We start from the raw sequence: 19,325 nt of genomic DNA, 5'->3' as shown, positions 1-19,325 counted from the left end.
TATTCTAGTCAGAACGGCTTAGTCTCACAGCAGGTATCTTTCTGACTGAAGTGCAGATATTCCTAGAGTACTTGAAGGCTTTGACTTGCTTTCATACTCTCTCCTACCCTTGTGGATTTATGGGTTTGAGTTTCTGAAAGAAAAAAAAAGATGCTACTCAAGTTATTTACACAGATGAAAGCTGGGATTGGAGACAGCCAAGTTTGTTTCTCTTTCTAAAGGGAGAGCTCTGAGCACACTTGCAAACTGTGAAGCCATGAAATAGGCTTATTAGAGGTCAAGCATATTGACCAAAAGGTGCAGAGAAGAGATGGGTAGTTGCAACTGTCATTTTTGCATGCTGTTTTCCAACTCTGGGTCTCAGAAGAGTTTACAAAAGAATCAAGGTTGAAACTGAGTCGCAGAAAGATTATGTTAGGTATTCAGGGGTCATTTATGGCCAGAAGCACTGTTCAAGGAAACAGTTTGGGCTCAAGTGCCCAAATGCCTCAGGTTTCAGGACAAGACTTTGCTGGATACGTGAGTCCATGCCATTAGACACGTACAGTTCACCAAGTTGTGCACCAGTTTCCTACCGGGGGTATTCAGAATGCAGAAAACCTCTTGTTCTCCTAACATCTTGTCCTAACATCACAGTTAAATTCCCCCAGTAACAAGCAGCCTTATCTGTTACATGTGCTCAGAAAACACCTAAGTCTTTAAAAAGCACTGCGTTCATTTAAAAGGGTGGCGGGACTCTTCCCATCTTTGAGTAAAAAATGGCTGTTTACAAACCCAGTTTCTCACCCAGCCCTCAGTTGCCTCTTGTAAGTTAATAACTTCTGAAAAGACAAGAAAGCTCTATAAGGATCTGGAGTCTCAGCAATTCAATGAGCTGGGAAAGATACTGATGATTTGAGGGAGTAAAGCAGAAATTCACAGAGAAGGCGGGTTGCAGAGGATTTCATGGTATTGAGTAACAGTGATGAAATTCAGTTCAAATCAATGTAGATAAAATGATATCTGCTGCAGATAAATGCAAGGGAACCCCAATGAGGAATAAACAAACCTAACTATCAACACATTGGTAGGCTTGAAATTACCAGTTATCGCTAAGGATAATTGATCTTGAAGTCACTAAAGATAGTTCTCTGAAAATGTCACTTTCATGATTGTGGTGTCAAAGCATAAACAGAACTATAGAAATTATTGGAACAGAAAGAAAGGACAAATAGGAATAGGATAGGAATAGGATAGGAAATACTATATGCTACTGTATCTATCCATGACATATCTGTATCTTGATTCCTGTATGGAGTTCTGGTCACCTGTTTCAAAAGGAATGCAATGCAATTAGGAAAAATACAGGCAAAAGTGAGAAGGATAATCAAAGGTACAGAATGACTTCTGTGTGATGAGAGATTAAATTAACTACAATTGTTAAAGTGGCAAAAGAGAGGACCTCAGGCGGGAATACGGTAGAGGTATATAAAATAACGAGTGTCATGAAGAAGAAATATTATTCAAATTTTCATAATGTCAGAACAGAGGGGCACCAAATTAAATTATCAAGCAGCAGACTTAAAGCAGAGCATAGTTAAACTACAGAACTCTCTGCCACAGAAGGCTGCAGAGGCCAAAACTCTAAATGGGACCAAAAAGTAGTTATAACTAGGGAAGAAAAGTTAAGGGCTATTAAATATAAAATACTTCCCTTGGTTCAGGAAGTCCCTAAACCATGAGCTCCAGAATTTGAAAAGGCAGGATCAGAGAATGCTTACTCTGTTCTTATCTTCTGTTCCAGACATCTGCTACCGGTCATGGTTGGAAACCCTCTGTGAAGTTAGGTGAATCCAGTACAGCTGCCTTACATTCTGAAGATCAGGTGTGGAGACTTTTTCCCCATAATTTTTCTATGTAAGGACTAGAAATCCCAATATTCCAGTGTTTCTGTGAATGCAATAACTACAGGGCTATGAGGGAGAGCCTAAGGGCAAGAAGTCATTTTATCCTCTGGTTCTCCCGGTTTTGTAAAGATGCTTTGCAGACAAAGTTGCAGACATACTCCTCTCAGTATTTCAGTACAGGTGTCACTGCACTCACTGTGCTATTGTGATACCCAATACTGAGCTCTTGCTCTCCACACTGTAGTATGAGGCCATCTTTTTATTCCTAAACTGACCATATGAGTTCTTCCCCCAGAACTGGGCACCTACATTTTAGCAGTATTGAGCCTTACAACACCTAAAAATGCTCAGCAAAGCCAGACCAGAACTTTCTTCTTGTGAATCCTGAATGCTCAGTTTCATTGGGCCTGTGACAAAACAGAATGCACAGGGTGAAACCCAGGCAGAGCAGCACCTACTTTTGGATGATAAGTGCCCTGTGAACCACCAAAGCACTTCTGATCCTATCTAGTCAAGATGTCCAGGATCTGAGAAGAGGAGAGAATAGGAGAACTGAGAGCAAAACAGTGGAAACAGGATGGCACAAATGTATCAGAATAAACAGAACAAGTGCAGCTAGACAATGAACAAAAAAGAAGGAAGAGCTCTGATTTCAATGCAGACTTGCTGTGAAATGAGCCCTGAAATAGGCCATATTTAGAAAAACAAGAAATGGATTAAGATTTCTGTTCAAAGTCTGAGACATTAGCCACTGTGAGTAGGAAATGGCTGTCTCTGAAACCCACATGCATTTGAAAGAGAAAAAGGTAAGAAGAGGAAGTCAAAAACTGAGACCAGCATTAGTGCCTGCTGCTGCTGCTATCTTTGCCTCATTCAGAGCTCCACATTTACCTGAGAATATGAATATTCTTACAGCAGTCAGAAAGCTGTGCTTTGTGGAAGTTCATGGGTCAGAATTCTATCATGAACACCATGCAGGGCTGTAATGCACAGAAACAAACTTTGTGTGTGAACAGTACAGAAAAACGGTTAGCTCATTACCCCTGCAGAGCAGAAAATAGCAGTTATCCCAAATCCTTTCCTACGTGAGATGTGAAGTTGCATCTGTACTCCAGAATCCTAGCTTTTCCAAATTGACACATTCTGCAGGTACTTATGTATCTTGAACATCCAGCATTATTATTCAGAGAATGGTTCGATGGAGAGTGCTGTCACATTAAACACAATGACCTACATTCACTGCCTGCCATATTAATACATTTTTAAAATAATACTGTGCCTGTATACCCTTGAGGACATGAACAGGGAAAACGAGGGCTTTTCTGCAGGATATTTGGACAAAAGATCAACAGCAGTTACACTGATGTTCCTCATACTCCCCTCGCTCTGTGCTCTGAGCAGGGGCAGTGGAAGCAGCCAGTCCTAACTCTCCATTTCATAGCCATTAGTAACCTTAGAAGAAATCTTAGTCAGATTGCTTATATAGGAGCCCTACAGCAATCTCTTTGTCAGTGCACTCAGTACATTAACCCCAGTTTTTGTAAGTTCTGTTCATATATTGGAAACTACTAGTGGCCCGACACTACAAGTGCAGCTCTGAACCTCCAAACTGTTGCTTGCTAACACAGCAAGAAAAGGAGAATGGAAATTTTCTGCCTGGATTTCTAAAAAGGCTATCAGTGGCATAAACCTGATTACAAGAAATTATTGATTGCCAGAGCTGTATGTAAACATTTGATACTTCTGTCCACTTGTCTTCTCATTCAGTTACTCAGAACAGAGAGTTTTGCATTTCTCTGCAGCAGGGAAGAAAGGGGCTGTGCTGTGAGTGCATGACAATAGGCAGCAAATGCAAGCAGCCAACGCTGGCTGCAAGGCATGTACAAACCACCTGGCCTGGCAGCCAGACTCCATCAAATGTCTTTGGCATGAAACAAGAACCCACACGGCCAGGAGCTAGCACTGGTGAAGGAGGTTTGGCCAATTTGTGAATGTCTTAGGACTATGTGGGGAAAGTATAAATGCTCGCCGACAAAATGGAGCTAGAACCTACTCCAAAGCACAACTAATGTGAATGTAGTCTTTATTATTCTTTGTCAAAGTTTGGTAGATCTCATCTGAGCAGGAAAAAAAATGAACAAACAGAAATCAGTTCTACAGGGTTACTCCACAGGTGGATCAGCAGATGAAAATGAAAAGCAAAGAGAAAGCAAAAGTAAAAACCCAAAACAGACTGGCCCAGGAACAAAACAAATGGCTTTGTTTGGGCTCAGCTGGACTATCCTGTAAGATCCACCTTGTATGTCACTCAGTACGTCCCCTCTACCCAGGAAGGAGAGAAAAGATGGAGAGATATCTCCCAGTTCTCTGCAAGTCCAACTCAGGCACAAACAGTTCAGCATTAAAGACATCTAGGAAAGGAAACAGAAGATGACCTTTTGGTTTTTTTTTTTTCAACAAGGCCATCTGGCAAAGAGTTACACATCATGATTTGAAAAAGAGACTTCAAAATAACTCTGATGCCTTTGGCGGAAAAATACAGAAACTCAAAAAACACACAATAAAACTTTTGGGGATGTATGAGAGCTGAGCTCAACCCTTGCTCTTGCAGAACCAAAAGCAAGGGCTTGAACCTTGCTTCCCTCACAGTCCAGGTGGACACCATCTTTGGGGTCATTCCCTAAATTCCATCCAGGTATGAAGTCACCCCTGTGACTATTAAGCCTTTATATAACCATTCCCAATTACATAAGCCATTCTGTGTGAGACAGAAAGCCACATAACAGAACACCAGGCATGCATGACATTTGATCCTGTTGCCAAGAAACAGACCGTCCTACTGAATGGTTTGATTTTCTTGACTGAAGGATGCAAGTCCTCTGTACACACGACAAATGCCACTTAGTAAAAAGGGAAAGCTAAAAGCATTTTTCAAAAGCATGCATGCACCTGATTTGCAAAAGTAGCCTCTAATTTTCTATGCAGTTGTAGAGGGTTCATTTGCTAGGTTGCAAACACCCACATCTCTTGATGTAAATACACCATTAACATAGTATATGTAAAAGTTTTATAACCACATTGTGGATTTCTAAAGTTGTGTATCCACACAGAGATTGGGTTAAATCAGAAAAGACAGGGAAGAATTAAAAGTTGCCCGGGGTTCAAACAGAATCTGAAACAGAAACAACAGATAATAACTTAAACATAACTTAAACATTACTTAATCAACAGAAATTATTTCCAGCTGAATGAGCAATATAGCCTTTTGGTTTCCTATTGTAAAAAAAGTGATTTCATCTGGAATATCTCAGTTAGCTGAATGGTAGCTGAAGCATATGCGAGAAAGCAAAATGCTCTATGCTATCAGTAAAAACAATATTTATGAATGAAGAAAAGATGCACCTTTGGTACTCGCTGTGGGCCTTGCTGAAACATTGCTAAGTTCACCTAAAGGCTTTGCTGATGCATTGACCAACATGGGCCTCAAAGGAGCTATTAACCACACAAAACCCATAAACTTTAATGAGCTTAAATGTAAAAGGAGAACAGTGAAATATGTGCAGTCCTGTCCAAGGGTGACTAAGTGAGACAATGGGAACTAAACAGAGGATGATCTGATGCAAGGATCAGCACACAAACAGGATGGATCTTGCTTTATAGCTGTTGTCCAGTCTGAGGGTGGAAAGCAATACCTAATCCTTTTTGATCTTTGTGTCTTATTTTGATCAACATATGAAAGGAGAGTTGAAAGCTTCACAGCTATTTATTGGCTCACGGAATGTGGTTTGGCGTCAATGCCTTGTCATAGCATATGTCAGCTAATGCCTTGTCAGAACGAGCTCCTTAGTGATGATATACCTGCCTCAGCCTTTGCTTCCCAGCTGAGCTTGTGGTCTTCAGTCACAGAATAAAGTCCACAGTGGAGTCTCGATACAGCTGGCATATCTGCAGGAAGGGCTCTGAAACCACAATGATACATGGCACATGTCAGCATTGATTATTTAAACACAACCTGTGCTTTACACTACACCATGTACTCTAGTAGCTGTCCTATATTTAAGTAGTCACCCCTAACTCTCCCTCCATGGGAAAGGAGAAGGAAAGAAGACCTTTGGTGATTCCCCTTCCCAAGACTGTAGAGCCAAAGAGCTGTGTCCTTATGACGAGTGGGGAAGAGAAGATGCTTAGATCTGAATTCTTAAAATGGCACAGTGTCTGTGGTGAACAGACAGGGGAAAAACAAAATAAAACATTTTATTTCAGCATAGACTTCAATTCCCACCCAATCAGTTATGACAGAGGTTTGACTCATAAACTATGCCTTCAAGCAGACAACTTACTTGCAAAAAAGGAATCTGTGTCCCCTTCACAAGAGATAAATAAACAGATCCTATCACAACTAGACAAGAACAAGTGGGTAGGCCCAAACTTACATGGACTTTGGTGATCACTGCTACCACTGATACTGTTGCTGTCGTACAGGATGCAGAATTGTAGGCCCACTGAGGCTAGAAAGCACAAGAAGAGGCAAAGTGCTGCAGTAAAAGGGGATGCTAGAGAGGTGAGCCTTGAGCACTAAAATATCTCTTACATCTATGCCCATCACCTTTCCAAACAAGTTATGTCATTCATAAATTCTCTTCTCACGTTAGGAAGAAGACTGAGACACTGGCGGACAGCAAACTACCATGCAGTGGTGTGCAATCTGGCAAAGCACAAGAGAATGAAAGGAAAAGAATATTCTACAAGGAGGGACAGAAAGGCAACGCTCCTTCCACCATTCTGCCTCTGTAGGTCTATAGATGTGCATGCAATATCCTCGGCACCAACTGTTTTGTCTTGAGGACAAAAGGAACATATGCTCCACTTCTCCATTACCCCTGAGCTGCCCACCTGACTTCTTTCCTTGTCCTTGATTGCCTTTGCCATCTGTGCTTCTGTGACTCTAATAGTATCTCTTGATCCATTGTAAGTTCCTTCCAAATCAAAGAAAATTTTAACACAATTTTCTGATATATTTGTATCAAAGCACCTTTTCAATGTGCTGTGAAATCTTCTGGATCCATTAGGATTTTAATACAATGTCTCATATTTGCATATTATTTCAATGCACTTGAACATCAGTAGAATATTTAAGAAGGAAATTCATCACTTTTCATGCAAAGAAAGAGGCTTGGAGATGTAATTTTTGTGTACCAGAAAGCAGTTTCTGCTGGTACTAGCTAATAGTCATATGAACAAACACTGCTCTTCAGTCTTAGTCACAAAATAATTTGTATCTCTATGATAAAAGTAGTATTCCAATTAAAAAAGAGTACTGGCCTTGGCAGTACACTGTCACATTTTATTTTACTTATTTTTAACAGAAAGGAGGCAATCATCACTACCAACAAACATGAGTCATTAAGTGATTAGGATTCCTAGCCTAGTCCCTGCTAAACTCAGACCATCTTTCAACACTGCACATAAATGCATTTCCCATTCATTGTAAGCACTGTTGTGGATTACATTAAATTCTTTCATTCCATCTAGGGAAAGGAGCACTTGTGCTTTAATGTATTTGCTCTTCGCATGAATCATTCTGCAGCTCTGGCAGCAATGATGGCTGCCCCAACTGAGGGTATGCGACACCTTGACACCCAGTTTATGCTCCCAGATTATTAGAAGCCAGAACAACGCAGTTTCTAGATACATCTCCCTACCCCTGCTTGGCAAGAAAAAATAATTTACAGGCATTTGAATGCTGTGAGCATTAGCCACTGTCATTACAAAAGGCTCTTCTTCCTAATGGCAAGTAAAATGCAAGGCATTTGGGCTGCCTAGTTTCACCACTAGATTGCTTTTGTAAGTGTTGTTTACAACTTATCTTTGTTGCATGAATGTAAATGGTTTAAACAACACATGTGGTAGAAACATGTGTGATGTGGTACCAGAAAAAAAAAATCAGATGAGGATATTCCCTCTCTCACTTTCTTATTTCTGTAAGTACCTATATTATATGATTCTAAGTGGAGCTGTAGAGCTTCAAACAGGAAAAGTGTTACTGAGCCGGGATTGTTTTGTTGTTTTTTGTAAATGAAATAAACAGCCCTCAGCTTGAATGTGCCCTGGTTACAAGACTCATCATTAGTCCAAGAATCAGACCCAATGAACAACACAAAAAAGCTTTTCCGAAATATCACTTCAGTCAAGCTCATATCTGCTACAACTGCAGAGTTAAAACCATTTAATTAAACCAGGTTTCATCCCATTTCCCTCTCTCCCTTATCACAGCTGTATGTCCTGCTCCCCACAAACAAGTAACGGAGTGACTTGAAAGCTGCCCTACTAGGCCATGCTCAGTAACAGCAGTGGAAAAGGCACGCAAGCCTCTGTGTCTCGCATTTCCTACTGGCTGCCTCTCTGTGGCTTTCTGCTGTAAAAAGCAACTTGGTCAGGCTGCCCGAATTGTGCTTGAGGGTTGCCAGACACTCCTGGTGCTCTTCGCTAGCTGGGCACAGGGACGTGGGGAGAAGGCAGCTTTTCTGCTCTTTCAGCCCGTGCTTTCCGCTGCAGCATTTGCACCCCAGCTGTCGGTCCTACCTCGTAAACACTCAGCCAAACACAGCTCCCAGTCACCTCCAGGACTTCGTGCTGAGAGCCTCAGGTGTGGCATGCTTCAAGAGTTAATAAGGATTTGTCTGACTTCTGTCTTAAACTAAAGACTTATTTTTCATTTAAAGACTGAACTTACGAGGAGCTGATTTTCTTCGGTTCCTCTCAATCACATGTTGCAGCTTGCAACATGTGATTCACTACGTTGGAGACCAGGCTGTGGTATCACTGCCTTTCCCTGTCAGAACAGCCTGTTGCTACCAGGCACTGTGTACCACATATCGCAGAATAGGTATACCACATGTCATAAAACATGTATACCACATATCGCAGATCACTGAGGTTGGAAGGGGCCTCTGGAGACCATCTGGTCCAAACCCTGCTTGAGCAGGGTCTACCACAGCAGGGTCTGGTTGGATTTTCAGCATCTCCAAGGATGGAGACTCCACAGTCTCTCTGGGCAACCTGTGCCAGCGCTCAGCCTCCATCACAGTGAAGTAGTGTTTTCTGATGGGCAGATGAGGGTTCCTGTCTTTCAGTTTGTGCCCATTGCCTCTCATCTTGTCACTGGGCACCACTGAGAAAAGCCCTGTCTTCCTTACACCCTCCCTTCAAATATTTGTAAGCACTGATACCCTGCCTTGAGTCTCCTCTCAGCTGCTCCAGTCAATCATCTCTGTGACTCTTTGCTGGGCTCCCTCCAGTGTGTCCATGTCTCTCTTGTACCGGGAAGCCCAGCACTCCAGGTGTGGCCTCACCAGTGCTGAGCAGAGGGGAAGTTTGCATGTCCAGTTTGTTTAAACAGTCCCTGACCTGATGTTCCTCCACCGAGGGTAAGAATAATAAGGTCTCACGTAGTGCATTTTTCCTTAAGCAGGATCCTCATCCTTGCCTAATTTTGACTTCTCTGAAGACACTTTCTCCACCATTTTTACAAAAGTCTGGCACAATTGGTTTCCCTTTCATTAACACAGAATTGCAACAAGAAGTCTTCACCGAACAGATGAAGCTGAATTACAATATCCCAATCACTGGCTTGCATACAAGATAGGTATACACTGAAATCCATCTTCCAATTGGCAGTGATGCCACAACCACAGAAATATGCCTCACAACTGTAGTCTTCTGAGCATCGTGCTATCAATGACATTCTGTTGCTGAAACCCCTCCCAGACTACAATTAAACTGCAATATAGAAATCCCTCAATTTTGACAGATGCTGGTTAAATAGGTTTATATTTCATTCTTCTGTTGCATGCATCTCACCTGCCAAGTTCATCATTACCTCCACCTGGTTCCGTAGTCCCATACATATCCTCCATTGTACTCAGAATGAGCTTTTGTGCACCACACAGGCCAGCCTTTTAAACTTGGATGTCTAAAATTTGCCTCAGATCTATATTTAGAGTCTCATCAAGTTTCTGATAGCCTCAAATGAGTTGAATTCATTCCTAAAGAATAAAATTAGTTCAAGTCACATTTTAGTTCCTATTTTGTGTTTTTATTAAAAGTATGAAAAACAGTGATTACTGTTCTTGCCTCAATCTCCCTCCTGGTTCAGCTGGCCTAATTAGCCTTGGACCCTGTCTACTCATTCCTTGCCTACCTGTATTTGTTACAATAGCTGCAATCCCTTTCTCAGTATAGATAACCAGTACAGGAGTACCTTACTCTGCTGCAAATCTTCACTAAATCCTGTGAAAGTCTTGTTACAAATTACTTCTTAAGGGCATTTTGTAACAAAGTCTTCACAGGATATAGTGCTTACTGCAGCCCAAGAATTGAAAATCATGCTGAATATTATTTCTGCTTTTTAGGTCTCAGTATGTTGGAAGGAGTTTGTCGTTTCTAACAGCGCTCTATGACTATCTATTATTTTGTTGCCAAAAGTTGTTTTCTTAGAAAAGTCGGTATCATAATGTATCTAGTCACTTGCATCACGCCATACTCTCTATAAGAGACTAAAATTTTCAGGACAACCAAGTCACCTCAAATATTTGCCAAGAGCAGTTAGGCCTCTGGTGATTCATTAAGGCATAGTAGAAAAACATCTTATCTTTCTCAGATAACTTAACCCACAGGTTTTTATTCTTTGTCTTGAAAGTGTTTGTAATTTTCCCTCTAAAAGAAAAAAACAGCCTAGTTCAGAGGGAGAACATACCATGGACTACCTCAAAAAAGACTGCCCTCCACACCAAAGGAAAATGCTCTCTACCTGGCAGAGACAGGCCAATTATTTTCACTTACAAAGATTTCATCTGCTTATTATCTTTCTCCATAAAATTATGTTTTGACTTCAGCTCCAAAAGAATGAAAGAGGAGTTGCAACTATCTTTCGTTAGTCAAAAGCAGTGAAGCATCAAATCATATCAGACTCATAAGAATACAACACTTTTGAAAGATCAAAAGCTATGCAAATCCTGCTTTGCAGCTCAGGTATGTCACATCAGGAGGACCACAAGAGTACAATCTTCAAATTATAATAAAAAAAGGTTAAGTGTATGTGCCTTTTTCTGTTCTCATTACAATCATGCATATTCATGAAAAAATTCTTTTTTTTTTTTCAGCTGTCTACAGCAGTGGTACAAGAAATCAGAACTGTTATGCCTAGCAACATCTGTTAAAGATATTTATGAAGATGCTGGACTGGTTTAAACTTTTCAATTTCCTGTAATTTTGACTAGCTGGCATTCTGCCCCTATCTCATAGCCCAGAAGCTGAAGCCACAAGCATTAAGAAATCAGTGGAGTTATGGAGGAACTTCGAAAAGGTCACTACACTACAGTCAGCTACACCTTTTACAGCTTGTATGGGGGCTTGAAACCACATTCCTGTGCCAAAGACAGCGAGCAGACTCTGGAAGAATGGTTATGGCTATACTGTGGTTTGTAGGCAGACAAAAAGTTATTCTGCCCACACTCCAAGGTAGTTGAGTAGGAGCCAGCTACGACCTGGAAATTGTATAGATATATTTCATAGCAGTATGGCCCTGTGTTTGAACTAACATGTCCCTCTGAGGCACACACAGAACACACAGAGGTGAAATGTTTCACTGCATGCTCCATCTAGCTGAAATATAAGTCCCAGGCAGAGTAACCTTAGGTAATGTCACCCCCATGAAATGCCTTGAGAAAGAAAGGGTGGAAGAATAATCAACATCTTTTACGTGACCCCCTTTTTCAAGGTTTTCAAAGACTTCATTAATAATACAGAATCTTCAGTACAGTACCAGACAATTTCAACCAGCATTGGACCAGTTCACAGAATATCAAAACATTACTTCTGTTTGATTTTGCATTGGCAGAGGACAGTATTTCAAAGCAGGGAATATATATTTGAATTCTGATTTCATATAATAGACAAGTATGGGAAACAGAAAAAGAGCCTGTGAGGACAAGCAACATTTCCAGAAAATAATTATTCCAATTAAGATATTTGCAAGGATGATGTTGCCACTTTGTTGGACACAAATATCACAAAGTACATTCAAGTACTACCCAGAAGGCCAGATTTCAGTGCTTTTTCACAGGTTTATCCAAAGTCAAAAGTCATCACTTTCCATCAAGCTTGTTTCACATGAATACTTCAGAACACACATAAACTCTCTAGTCTTGTACGCAGACCAGTTAGAAGACAGGACACACAGGATAAGGAAACACAAACCCACAGATGGGATCTACGACAGAAGGTTGCATTTTATTATCTCTCAACTTTAATATCAAGCCTTCTCCATCTCAAAGTACCTGGCTTTCTTTGAGTCCACTGCAGTGTTAAAGCAGCCTTTTGCCAAGTAGAAACTTTTGAGATTGGCCTTTTCATCCTCCACTGTCGGACACTGTTTGCCTCTGGCTTTTCTCATCTTCCTGCAGGGAGAAATGAGGTACAGATGAAGGTAGCTGGAGCGAGACTGTGAGATCTCTCCTTCATACAAGCTAACTATCAGCGATTGTTTCAAAGGTTTCATTTTCACCTGTGGGAGGTGATTCCTTTGAACTTCTCACTTGTTTTGACCAAGTTTAAACAAAACAGCAAGCTCCACTTTAAGTGTGAATACTTTAAATTTTTATTTGTGCTTTTTATTAACTTAACACTGCCATTCTGGCAGAGAAAGTAGAAAAATCCACCAAATACCTTATCCTGAGAGGAAGAAAAGTCCTTCTGGAGTCCAAATTCTAGTGATTCATGTGATTGAAAAGTATCATCAGAGATTCTTGGAAATGTAGTTCAAACACCATTTTGGAGCAGGAAGCATACATAACACATGCAGAGAAGGTTTCTTACCTGATTTCATTCACATACAACCAGCTCTCCCTCCTTTCCTGCCTTCTACCTCAGTCAAAGGCAGCAGGTACATGAGGTGAAGTCTTTTGCCTATATATAACCCTTTGTTATCCAAGCAGGATCACTATCTGTCGCTATCAGGTAGATTTATTTAGAAAAGGCTGTGTACACACGCTTATTGTTTTGTTTCTGGAGTTTCTTCTTAATGGAAACAGATACTCTGCCCTTCCACAGTCTGTGCATCCTAAAATGTAACAAAATATAAGGCAAAGTACCAGGCATCTCTTTTACTACTCTGCCTTTTTACTTGTCTGTCATCTGTAATTTCCAGCAAAACGACACAGTTTAAGGTACAGAGGAAGACAGCCCTCCCTGTGGCAAAAGAAACTTTGCAAAAGATGAATATGACATCAAACTTCTCCCTTGTGCTGTGCTGCACATTTTCTGTATAGTTTAGCAAGGAAGTCCATCAAGATGTTTATTAGGATAAGAAAAATTCTTTAGTAAAATAGGTCCTTTTCATCTCCATCCTGCTTTCTACCTTCACTGTTTAACTTCACATAACTTATCTACTCATTACTTCTTGGAATGGAGAATGAAACAATCTCTTTTCACATATGTGGCTAAAGAGAGGGGGTAGGTATTTTTTTCCTTTTCTTTTCATAAGACCTTCCACTGAGCCAAGAATGCCTGAACATTTATAATTAAATGTTATTTTACATTTAAATCAGATATTAATGATACATGTGATTCATGGTTTGCAAACTGCATATTCCAGGGGGAGACCTGGTCACAATAAAGTGAATATCTGGATAGAACAAGATCTGTCTAATAGATGGAACAAGAAGCAGATAGACAGCCTGAGGAGCTTTTCAGGTAGAGATGAAAGTCACGAGTGTGTGTGTGAATTAAAAAGAGCAGATCCATTTATCTCTGTCTTTTTACACCTGCGCTGAATGCTAAGAACCATCTGTCAAAGCTGCATGCAAGGCAATAAAGAGCGTTTTGTTTATCTGTGAATAAATTAAGGGACTCGGACATGATTTCAGCAAAAAGGAGGTAAACCACATTGATTCCCTCACGATCCACTTTGGCAGTTGTCCTTTCTGAGGAACCCTGGGAGGGCTTTCGATGCATTTGCTCAGAGGTAAAGGGGGCAAATATCCATGTTATTTCACAAACATTTCTTTACTTTCAGTACTTGTCTTTGTGATTGTCACCACTTTCCTTTCAGACCAGACAGATGTTATGGCTCTGAAGAGGGACCAGACTAACTGAAGTTGCTACAAATTGCTCTATCCCACTAAGTGATATGCTCTATCCCAATAAGGACTATCCCACTAAGGGATGAGTGGAAGCAAAGAGAGCTGAGAAGCAAAGAAGCTGCCAGTTTTGAAGCCTCTGAACATTACTGCTCCCATTATCACTGATGGAAAGAACATTTCTGCTTTGGAGCCAAGGGATCTATTAATGGAAAGATCCAAATGTACTGACACTAGTGGGAATTCTTCAACAGACTTTTGATCCAGCCCCAGTTAGGCCTCCAAAGAGGACAGTTAAATATCATTTCTGATAACTGAAAACACAGAACTGTGAATTAGCTGTTAGCTGTGCTGTAAAGAAAGTGTGACTTTGGGCCAGTTATTTAACCTCTGGCTTTCTCTTTCTCTGCTGGAGCTACCAGAAAAAAATATTTTCTATATTGTCTAGAGTATATTCTATAGTCTGTATACTAGTTACTTCCTCAGTAAGGGAGACCCTGCAGTGAACTTTCAAAATAATCCTGAAATCTATAAATAAGCACTTCCTGGGTACTAAAATAAAACTTTCCAAACCTTCGGAATGGACCTAAGACCAATAAAAGTCTGATAAATTTTGGAATAAGAGAGACTTGGGTGGAAAGAGAGATGGAAGTTGCCCAGAGAAGAACTGAAGAGGAAAAAATGTCTAATTAAATGTTTGGTGTTCATCCTCATGGAAGCATGACCTTGCAGTTACAGTACTGAGATCTACAGTACTGAGTGAGCCAAGTTCAGTTCCTGCTTCTTCCACAGACTTCTGGCACAGCCTTGGCTAGTTAACCAAATTCCTCTGTACCACAGAATAAGCTGGCATAATTTTAGTTCTCCCCACTGCCTTGTCATGCCTTCTTAGACTGTTAAAATGAATAGTTCCTTATGAGTTACATTTTGGGCTTTTGTGCAGGACACTTAACACAGTTGGAGTAGAGGCTTTAAGTTCTACAAATAAAAAACAAGGCTGGGGAAGGAAGTTACTGCTTTCTATAATTATTCTGGTCTCTTGCTTCAATGTATGAACTTTTCTTCTAAAGGCAGATTTTGCAGAATGACACCAAATAACACCAAATTTTGCAGAATGACACCAAATGACACCAATTGCAGACCTTGCCATCTCAGCAATGCAAATAAGGAGCAGAGTATTTGCACATGAAATGATAGGAGCAACACATTGCTGGACCCTGTATGGAGAAGTGGCAAGGACTGAGAGTATCTCGGCACCCACAATTCATTATCTAAAATGTGATTTTTGAGAATTTTTAGCAATTCCCTTGTGGGGAGGTAGAGGATAAATTTTTGTCTGGCAGGTTATGGTAAGGATTTCAGTGTACAGCATTAACATAAGTTGAGAAGCATGAATACTGATCACAGGGAGAGACAATATAAGGTTTCCCTGACTCATAATGCTCAGTGATGAAATTTCCCAAATGTGTGCTGTAACTGGAGTAAAACTGTCCCTGCTATGCTAACACTACTTTAAACAGTTTTCAGACTGACTTAATTAGGCTGACCCTGCCTGGGGTCCTTGCACAAATTAGCAACTTCTGTTGCTATCTCCTATTTACCCACACACAAAGCTAGTATGGTGGTTGGAGCTGTCATTCTACTTTTCTTATTTAGAAAATATAAGCCTTTTGTAGCCTCTGGGTACATGTAATGGCATCTTTTCTCTCCCTCGCCCCAAGAAAAAGTAACAAGAGCATGAAACTCTGTGTATATGCCTGTTTAAGTGTCTTGACAGTCTTCCCATGCAATGTGGAAGAACACCCTGTATTAAAGGAAGTACTTGATATTACTCTGCTGTCTATGGTAAATCAAAATAGACGGTGCTATCAGTGGTCTTTTGTGGCCTTTGCTTCCTTGTGTGTATAAATATAACAGGCATATTTTCAATGTCCCTGAATGTACTGTGGGCACAGAATAACTTGCAGGTGTAGGTGACGACTGACTATTACTCATTGCTTTACTGTTCATCTCATTTGCCTTCTAGCAAAGCTAGCTCCAGCTCCCTGGAATTCACTTTAATATTTCAAGTCTGAGCAACTTCAACTGAGGTACCCCAAAAGGACTGACCTGCAAGAGAAGATGTTTCAATTTCTGAATTGCAGAATCAAGTTTAACCCTATTGATTCCCCTCTGCTTTAAATACTTGCCATGAATTTCATGGAATTATGTCATCCTGGACCTCAGGACAGAGAATTCCTGTTCTGGACCAGACACAGATTGTCTCATCACACCTCACATTTTAAAAACCACTGCTATTTCCTCGTGTTGCTGTAAATGGACAGTTTTTACAAAGTTGAGCAGAGGAGATTCCACACCCTTATCTCTGGAATGAGTGCTGGAACTTAAAAGTTATTAACTATACAGAAGAAAAACATATGCTATACTTTTCAAATAGGTTCATTTTTTTCCATTTATCTTTTTTTTCTACTACAGAACCTCTTTGGCTTCATGGCAGAGATAAGAACTGTGGTCAAAGAAAAGCATACAGACTTGGGAAGGGGCACTAAAGTACACATGTCTTTCCAGGCCTGGGCTGGTCCAGAAGGTAAGAAGCCCCTGGTGAAGCTTAGGTAACCCATATAAACTACATCAGCAAAGTGAGGACAGCCTCTGCTTTAGAGTTATCAAGTTTCCTCACAAAAATATGTGCTAGGGTATGACTTCTAATATATTCTATAGCTTCTTTGTCAACAAAATTTTTAGCTGCAGTGTCCAAAATTTGTTCATCTGATAGCTGTCACTCTGACCAAGGTGATTGAGACAAGGATGCTGAAGCAGGACGTCTGTGTGCAGGCAAGGTGTCATCAAGCTCTCACTAGAGATGTCACTGTAAACTCAATAGTGACAAGTGCCTTGTTCCAAAGCTAATTTGAAGCAGTCTATGTCTTAAAACTCTCCTACTATTTCTAAACTGGATTTTCTAACACAGGGCAAGTACAGGAGCAATGTGTATCACAGGTCAATGTTCAGCACTCTCCTTTCTTTGCTGTGACTTCATTCATGGTTGTTCCACCTTCAGGTAGTGTGGTGACCAAATATTCACAGCAGATCATGGTGTCTTCCCTGTCCTGCATATATTCACACCTGCCTAAGAAAACAACAGTGCTGATTATAATAAACATCCCAAGCCTTTCTTGTCTGAGGGAAATAATTCCCCCCAGGGATCAAATACTATATGAGATTAAACATTCACAGATCTCAGTAGTCCAGAGGGAATGTGAATGAAGAAGAAATTGCTTTGAATTTTAGAAGAAATGTTATTTTTAAGCCAATATACCCAAGAGTAAGGTTTTTTTTCTCTGAAGTTACTTTAGAATTTGGCTGTAGACCACTCTAAGGAAAAACACTAGCATTGACTCATTCTGATACAGATCTGGCAGGCCAAAAACACCCTCTATTCCTAAGGTATTCATCAAACAGTTCATTTAAAAATCTCAGACTCTGTCATATCCATCTTTTGGGCAATAAGCACCACTTTAAGAATTATTTCAAGGAATTAAAATTAATAAAGATGGGGTTTTCATTAAAGAGGCATTGCAAGTTGAGTCTGTTGGTGGTTTTGTAATGTAGCTGCAAGCAGCTAAATATTGAATTAGCTTTGCCTTCTTCACTTTACTGTCCTCAAGACTTATAGTGTCTTGATTCAGGTGCATTTTGACTTTTCTTGCCTATTCTTGGGGAAGGTTCTTGGGAACTGAATGAAAAATTTGACCCCTGACATATTCTTCTATAAGATATTTCAAAAAGGCTATAGCAAGGATTTTATATTTTTGAGAAACTATTTACCTTTTTTTGAAGTTAGCTCCTTAGAACCCCATTGGTTTCATCTCAGTTACATTCTACAAGGGTGATCCATAAACATGCTCTGGTCAGAATGGTCCCACATTTATTCCCTTAAGTCAGGCTGTTACAGATACTGGTTGGACTGATAGACAAATAGGACATAAAGCACCAGGAAGACCTCAAGGAACTAATGCATTAAAATATAGATTTCAAAAGCCAACAGTTTATCCAGGCAGATTTGTTGGATCTTGCAGTCCCAAGAACATTTACATATTACTATTTCAAAAAAAGGAAGAAATAATTTTGTGGGTTGAGAATCTACCAGAACATTTGGTTTGGGACATTAAAAAAAACCAGGCAAAATCCTTTTAAACATTATCTTCCCAGGTGTATTTTGGTCAAGCTGAAAGTGGTTTTTGTTGTTATCTGAGTTGGACACAGGCCATTGTCATCTAGTGTTCCAAAAGAGATTGTATAAAACAGTAACGAATGCACATTTAATTTCAGATTCTGCTATTATTTCAACAGGGCAAGCTATTGTTCACACTACTGGAAGCTTCAAAGTGATCAGCATGAATGCAGAACTATTACAGCTGACAGGCATCTTTCTGTCTCAGGTCTCCATCCTGGCTTGCACAACTATTTTATTCTGTGCAAAGGAACACACTTAGATCCGAAACATTTTGGGTTACCATAAGCTGCTGAAAGTCACAAAGTTTATGGTAACTGGTTTGCACATGTAGTTGGAGTACGGTGAGGGTGAAAAAGGAAGTTATCTGGTTCATTTGATAAGCTCAGAAGCTTGCAAGACTAGCTTAATGCAGTTCAAAATGTTAAGTTACTTTATACCAAACAAAGAACATAAACAGGTGGTATACTTTGTACGCATAATCCATCTGGCCATTGATAAATCAAAGAAATGAAGCTGAAAAGTTCTTGCAAACATCCATTTGAATAGCAAAAGCTGTTTGGCCCAGCAATCCTTTTTTGTTTGTATTAATTTTTTTTTCCCATTAATATTTCCCCATCCCTGTTCATTGGCAAAACCAAGTATGTTTGCATATGCACCAGAGGATTTTTAACTGTTTTTTGTTCATTATTGATCAGCCAAAGATTTTTAGAAGATATACTTTCACACAGGCAGGAAATAGAAATAGTGCCAGATAAGTGACCAGTCACATTTTAAAGAATTCAAATGCATAATTTGCAAATAATCCATACCATAAAGTGTGTTTCCTTTTGGGCAAATGCTTGCAAGTTTCCACAGAACTTCAGATCTGGTTATAAACATAAAAAAGGGCTACATTCAGTCAAGTAATTCACAGTAGAATTTGATGGAAATAATAGCAAGTGTCATTACTCTTGAAAGAAGCTACAATAGATGTGGTACTTTCTTGATAATATCATTTACGGAGCTATTGCATTGTTCACAAACTCTAGGATCATTACAATTTAAACAGATCAAAAAGTTAAACCA

This window comes from Dromaius novaehollandiae, chromosome 3 (genome assembly GCF_036370855.1).
Source record: "Dromaius novaehollandiae isolate bDroNov1 chromosome 3, bDroNov1.hap1, whole genome shotgun sequence".
NCBI lineage: Eukaryota > Metazoa > Chordata > Aves > Casuariiformes > Dromaiidae > Dromaius > Dromaius novaehollandiae.
The sequence above is the reverse complement of the archived record's forward strand: the minus strand, read 5'-3'. Positions refer to the sequence as shown.